We start from the raw sequence: 7,295 nt of genomic DNA on the forward strand, positions 1-7,295 counted from the left end.
ACTTACAAATGAAGGGATAGGTTGCAGGGTCTGGGAAAGGTATGGCGCAGTCCAGCGGTGTGCTCTGGAGAACTCTGCTTGGTCTACCTCCAGCATCCAGGGTCCTGGAACCAAGAGAAGCCTCTCCTCTGGATCCTGGGTCTTCAGCGTCCTCCCTCAGCCCCGCCTTGTGGGTGTGACCATTGCCGAAGCCTCAGTGGGGGTTGGAACTTCCAGGCCAAGGCTGGGATGGCTACCCACTCCACAGCAGTGCTCCAGCACTGTCTCACCTTCCTCTCCTGTGATCTGTGTGTGGCATGAAATTGCCCTGCCTGGCTGTGTGACCTCAGCCCAGTTCTTTGCATGTAGATAAAGCAGAGGTTAATGCTTTGGGGTGTGATCAGATCACTGTTCCTTCTTTGTCTATCTCTTCTGTCCCCTGAGAGAACTATGTGGGATCCTAGCAGGGATTACAGGGATGACTCAAACCTCCAGGTCCACTCAGAGTTTAGCATAGGGCCAGCCAGGGCTGACAGCCTTGGAAAGTGGCCACTGTGGCAAGGGCTTGGGGAGCTTATGGGCACAGGCCCTACTGGGCCATCCTTCTAGGACACCCACACAGCCTCAGGCTGTTGGTGTTCTCTAGGAAGGGAGAAAGAACTAAGGGGACTTGGTTCTTCTTGTTCTGCATGCTCTGGGCCACTCTGGGACAGTGCAAAGAGGGACCAGGAAAGAAGCGAGAAGGTCAAGCTGTACAGCTGCACCTGCTGCCTAAGCATGCCAAGGCCACCAACCTGAGTGGGTGGCTGGGGATGAGATCGCAGTGCCAGGGAGATGGGGGCCATCTGCTCTCACCACAGAAGGTGGCTTTATGCCCAAGGCCTGAGAGGACTCTGTGCCAGGCCTGCTAATGCATGGTGCTATTGGTCCTGTGATGGCAATACCAGTACCTATTTTTCCAGACAGGAAACAGGGCCGGAGTGTTTAGGTAGATGAACACTGTGACAGCCCCTTTTGGATCCACACCTCTGCTCCCTCAGGGGCTTCTGGCCATCATCCACCTTGAGTTCATCAGCTCTGAACCTCCGAGGAACCCACCCTGAGTCCCTCTGCCCAACTTTGGTGCATATCAAGCCATAATTAATCAGCTTCCTCATGTCTTATTCATCAAAGGCACACACAGCAGCAACCGGGGCTGGTGCAGGGAAGGGGCCTGGCATGTCCCAGAATCCCACTGGGCCTACCCATCTCACAGCACTTTTGGACTTGGCTCTGAGCCACGGCCTCCTACAGGGCACCATCCTGGGTTCAGCAGTGCTAAGCATACCTCCTGAAACATCATGTGTGCACCCCACCTCTGAGAGGTTTCTAGGGGATACTGGGTAGGGTGTATGCACTGCAGGGTCAGTTCGCAGTGGTCACTGTGGCCCATCTTTAAGATGAGAGGCTGAGCCTCAGGCCAGGCAAGATACCAGTGCTGATACTTGGGCCCAAAGGTTCGATCTATCCCGTCTTCCAGCTCCCATAAGGATAAGTGAGTTCCCAGAACTTCCAGAACTTAGGCGTGCTTGGGATACTGTGATATAGTTGCTATAGGATAGATTCCTGGGGTTGTCTCCTAGGGAATGCTGCTGAGCTGGTGATCTTGGAGTGGGCTGGAGATGAATACTATGTCCCAGAGGGCCCAAAGTTTGGTATAGGGATAGGGCTCAGGGAAGCACAGTCCCAGAGCTATCCCAAGTCATCAATCACTGTGGCTCCTGGCCCCTCCTTGGCCACTGTGGGAGGTGGATTCTTTTCCAGAACCACTGATCTAGCAGTGATAGCTAAACTGGAAGCTGCTGTTCAGGCCAGGAGACCAGAGGGCAGTCAAAACTGGGTTGGGGTACTGTCTAAGTAGACTTATGAGCTCTGGATGAGGAAGGCACAGCTCTCTCATTGAGAGTAGCCATAGCTTGCCGCTGTGTGAGCTGGGGTTAGAAGGCATCTCAGAGCCCTTCCTATGCCCTCAGTGAAGGGTTTCTGCTGGGCCAGCTCCACTCCTGACCATGTTGAGTACAGCTCTCCCCAGCACTCCCACGGCCCAAAGCACATGTTTGGGCCACTGCCACCCACAGAACATGAATATTTGATTTATTTTCCCAATGGGGACTCCATTGGTTAGCCTTAGAGTGCTCAACTGGGGACACACATGGACTAGCTTGACTCAGCCTAGTGGTCCCATCGGATGGGCACTAAGGAGGCTCTTCATCATCTTTTCCTTATTGCCCTCGACATTTAGGCGTTTGGTACTTTGGGAGGTTAGCTCACACTTCTGCTGGATTTTGACTCTTCTCATCCCTTCAGGGTACAAAAATGAGGACTCTGCACCCAAGAGGGAAGGATCTTGCTCATATAATACAGAACAAAGAGTCTATCCATGGTATGTGGTCAGCCGGAAGCTCAAAGGGACAGGACAGAGATTGCCTGGCCCTGCCTAGCTGCACCCCCATATTCTGTTCCACGTTCCACAAGCATCCTGAGAAGCATGGGACAGCCCTGCTGCCAAGATTGTCCTAGACCAAGCCTCCCCTCTGATTCATGCCCTTGGGCACCAGACCTGGCTTTTGGATGAGACAGAGGTCCAAAAGCTGGTTCTGGAGGCTGAGCCTGGGGTTTGAGACATACTGAGTACAGAGAATTCATTTTTTCACATTCCCAGTGAGGGAGGTCGGGGGTTCATGTGGTCCTATGTGAAGATGGTTCTGAGAGAAGGCAGCAAACAGTCCTCTGAGTCTGTGGTGTTTTTAGCCAGGATTCTGCTAACAGTCCAAGATGACCAAGGTTTGCAGTCAGTCCTGTATGCATGTCTCCCAGCTTGTGGTGGACATCCAGGGTCTGACCATCCCACCCACCCTCTGCTCCGGGCCCCACTTCCTGCCTTGGACCTTCCCACTCATGTGCTGGTCTACCCCAACAAGTCTCCCACCGTGGGACTGTGCTTGATGAGTGTGCGGCTGAAACTGGGCTAGCCAAGGATCCCAGGGTCCCAGCCACCACTCTACCACTCTCAGGTGGCTGAATATTAGGTTCCCGGAGACTTCACTCCCCAGGCTCAGGCTCCGCTGGAATGCCCACAGGCTACTGTGTCCCACCTGTTGGAAATACTGCTTGGACTGAGAAGCTCATCAGGAAGCCAACAACCATCTTTCCTGCTCCTGGATCCTTTCTGTGACACCCTTGTCTAGAACCGTCTACCGCTCTGATGGCTGGGCCTCTCCAGCTGGCTTGGCATGGCCAGGTTGATGGTACACACACACACACACACACACACACACACACACACACACACACACACATGCAACAGAGGCTGCACTTCAACACATGGAGCTTCCCATGTTAGCCAGGAACACTTATCTTCCTAGACTTCAGAGAAGGTCCTCTGCTAGGCCCCTTCCCAGGCCTCTCCTTTGTCCCGGGGATGAGGCCAAGCCCCGGTCTAGCACCCTGGACAGCACCACGCCAGCGTCTTCCATCTGAAGTCCAGGGAAAGGCCAATGTGATGAACCAGATGACAAAGCCCAGTGCTGGAACCGACCCACGAAAGTCCTGACTGTCCCTTGACTGTGTGGGTATCCATCCAGAGCAATTCTGAAGGTCACAAGGCAAGAAAAAACAGAAGAGATCGCGTGGCAAAGGACGGATGAAGTAATGAACCCCAGTCATGAGAGCGTTATGATAAAGCGAACCGTTTTTAAATCCTAACTCTCGTGGATTTGTTTCTGGTGAAAAGGGAGTAAACATACATTTGATAGTGAAAGGACAAGATCCAACTGAAGTTTCAGCTTCTGTTCGAAACGGCTGTTCCACGGACAGAAGCTCCTCAGTGCCAGAGGCTTCGGGTTTGAGGAATTATGGCATATGACTTGTTTGTTTGTTTGTTCAAGACAGGCTCTCTCTACATATCCCTGGCTGTCCTGAAACTCATGATGTAAATCTGGCTGTCCTCTAACTTACAGAGATCTCCCTGCCTCTGCCTTGTGAGTGCTGGGATTAAAGGCGTGCGTCACCCCCGCCGGCTGCAACTTTTTATAATAAAGTTCTGTTTGTTTTAGAGAAGAGCTACAGAGAGTGATTGAAAGCACTGACTTCTCTTCCAGAGGACCCAGGTTCAATTTCCAGCACCCACATGGCAGCTCACAACTGTTTATAACTCCGGTCTCAGGGGATCTGACACCTTCTGACCTCTGAGGTCATGAGGCATGCATGTGCTATACAGACATACATGCAGGCAAAATGCCCATGCACACAAAAATAGTCTTTTAAAAGAGAAGGAAAAGTTGAGAAGGGGGGGGAAGGGGTAAGAGGAGTGACTAGCTGTTCTGAATCTTGAACACATTACATTCTAAGACTGCAATAATTAACACAGTCCATGGGCATCAGATGATGAGGAAGAAAATCTCAGAAAAGACTCAACTACAAGTCTGAGAATAGATAGATAAAGTCCAGGAAGAAAGGTGAATTATTCAAAGGCTAACTCTAAACACACAATCATACAGGGTTTTAGGACAACTCAGTTAATAAGCCAATTGGAAAATTTGAATCCCTGCCTCAGTCTTTCATATTTAAAACAAGTACCCAAAGGACCAAAGGTTTAAGAAGTAAAAACAATAAACTGCTCTTTGAAAAGAAGGCACAAAGCCTGGCATAGTGCTGTAGAGGCAGAGGCAGGAGAATATCAATGAGTTTGAGGCTAGCCTGGTCTACATAGTGAGTTCCAGGACAACCAGAGCTACGTAGTGAGACCCTGTCTCAAACAAGCAAACAAAAATTCACAGATAAATAACTATAATCTCAAATTACTCTTAAGAATGATAAAAACCTAGAAGCTGTAAAGTGAGAGATGGGCATATTCAGCCTCATAAAAATAAAAAGTAGCTGCATGGGAGAGACAAAATCAACAGATAAAACGATAAAACGTGAAACTATCAGCAATTCATTTCACAAAGGACTGTTCTGGGTTATACAGAGAAAAAAATGGGTATAGACATAAAATAAAACCACCAATATACACCAGACCTCACCCAAACTAAGCAAGAAGCATGCATGCTCATGGTACACTGCGATGTAGCTTCCATCTCTCTAGGCTCCAACTCTTCTCGAAGACAGGGAGGCAAGGTGGTGGCTCATCCTGCTGGGTTGTGCCTGGGTTGCGCCCTCTAGTGGTTGGCTAGGGACACCTGGAGATTTGCTGGAGAGATGCGGGAGGGGATGTCTACAAAAGAAGCACCTGCTGCTCCAACTGGCGGGACAAGGAGATTTCTGCCTGTGCGCTGAGGCTGTGAGGTGACTGGAGCAGGCTGTGGGAGAGTGTCCATTCACAGCAAGAAACATTTAAACAGGAGACTCGGACACTTAGCCCTCGATGCTGCCACCGGTGACGCTGCAGTAGCAGGGGATCCCTTGGCTGTCCCATCTGCTCAGAGGTCCATGCTAAGCGCTCACAGCTGCCTGCTCGGCCTCTTTGTCTTCATTAGCACCCGGTTAGCAATGGCCTGTGTTAATTAATTAGCTCTTGCCCTGCTGTTCAGGAGCAGTGCCAGATTCAGCTGGGGCCTCTCCTGGTCCCAGCTCTGACTATGAGCACCTCTGTTTGTCCTGATGCTCCAGCCAGTTACTCCTCATCACACCACACATGTGTCATCTGGGACCAAGAAATCCCGTCTCCCAAAGACCCGGTCTAGGTAGTGTCTCCGTCTTTCCAGCCTCAGTTTCTCTGATAGTGAAATGAGATGTATTATTTTTGCACTCTGTGACAAAGATACCTAACAGTGTGTGTGTGCGTGTGTGCGTGTGTGTGCGTGTGTGTGTGTGTGTGTGTGTGTGTGTGTGTGTGTGTGTGTGTGTGTGTGTGTGTGTGTGTGTGTTCAGAGAAGCTCTCGCTCGGTAGCCCAGGCTGATTTTGAACTCCCAGCAACCCTCCTGCCTCAGCTTTCCAAGTACTGAGATTATAGCATGCGCCATCATGTCTGGCTCTGACACTCCAGCTTCAGTAAGAACAAAGATCTTGAGGTCTGGCATGTGGACCATGTAGGTCCTCTACAAATGGCCTTTATTTTTGTTTTGGAGGTGCTGAGGTTTGAACCCATATCTTTTGTGTGATAAGCAAATGCTCTACCACTGAGCTACACCCCCAGCCCTACCAGAAGATAAAAAGAGGAAAAATTCATTGTGGCTCAGGGGTTCATGGCAGGAGGGGATGGTGAGGTAGAGCAGGACACTTTAGGAAGCACAGGAGGTGGAGAAAGGAGATACAGGAAACAGGCAGTGCAAGATACGCCCCCAAGATTATGCCCCAGTCCCTGCTTTCTCCAGCCGTGCCCCACCTCAGCCCTTCCACCACCTCTCAATAATATCATCGTATTGTGAGTCCATCCCACAGGCATGTTGTCATCTACAAAGTTCACACAAAAAGAGCAAAACTAAAATGAAACAGCAGCAACAGCCCAAACAAAACTTCGTGATGTTTTAACTAACTTCGCAGTTTTTGTTAGGCCACACCCATAACTGTCCTAGGGTGCACGAGGGCCCATCAGCCACAGGCTGGGTACACCTGAGTTAGGCTGGAGTCCCTTGTGATCCATCTCCTCTGGAGACACCCTCACACACACACACACAAGTATCACAAGCGACTAGGAAATCTTTCATCGATCCCTTAGGTGGTTCTCAATCCAAGGCAACAAGACTGATCACTACAGAGAGAGACCTACTTCCTGTGAGGGAGAAACTTGAAAATGGAGAGGGCCAGAGGAGGGATTTATGAGAGGGGGTCCCAGAGAAGGCGGGGATTCTTGTCTTGGTTCCGATAAGCTCATTGGTTAGAGCAGAGGGGTGGCTAACCTACACTGGCCAAGACCACTTGCCCACCTGTGTGGGGACTAGGCCTCCTCATAGCTTAATCTGTATGCCTGTCCTGCGGGGTTCCATGCCAGGTGACTTTCACACCTTCCTGTGTGTCTGGAACCTGGCTGAGGTCAGCCCCAACCCCATGGCTGACTTTATGGACAGACAGACTTTACTATGTGAAGATAAAGTGCCTGACAGGCCTGAATGCCGGGTAGCTGCTGGCCTGAACCCCAGAGACTTAGCAAGAGGAAACCATTCTTCCAGACTCATCACCAGTCATACTGCCCTATCCATTCTGTGTCTTGATTTCTGGATAAAGATCACCTTTTCAGCTAGGGTTGGTTTGGAGGCAGGAGGATGGCTGTATGCTTAGGAGGTGATAGTTAGGCATAAGAACTATAGTTCTCACTTCCAGAAGCCACACTATCTTT

General features: G+C 50.5%; 1 non-coding gene across 1 annotated transcript; it reads right to left on the minus strand.

Annotated features, from left to right (window-relative positions):
* Positions 1 to 6,082: 6,082 nt before the first annotated feature.
* On the minus strand, positions 6,083 to 6,153 carry Trnad-auc. Its single transcript has one exon. It is a non-coding gene; the product is annotated as a tRNA-Asp (tRNA).
* Positions 6,154 to 7,295: the final 1,142 nt, after the last annotated feature.

The sequence above is a fragment of the Onychomys torridus genome, chromosome 8 (genome assembly GCF_903995425.1).
Source record: "Onychomys torridus chromosome 8, mOncTor1.1, whole genome shotgun sequence".
NCBI lineage: Eukaryota > Metazoa > Chordata > Mammalia > Rodentia > Cricetidae > Onychomys > Onychomys torridus.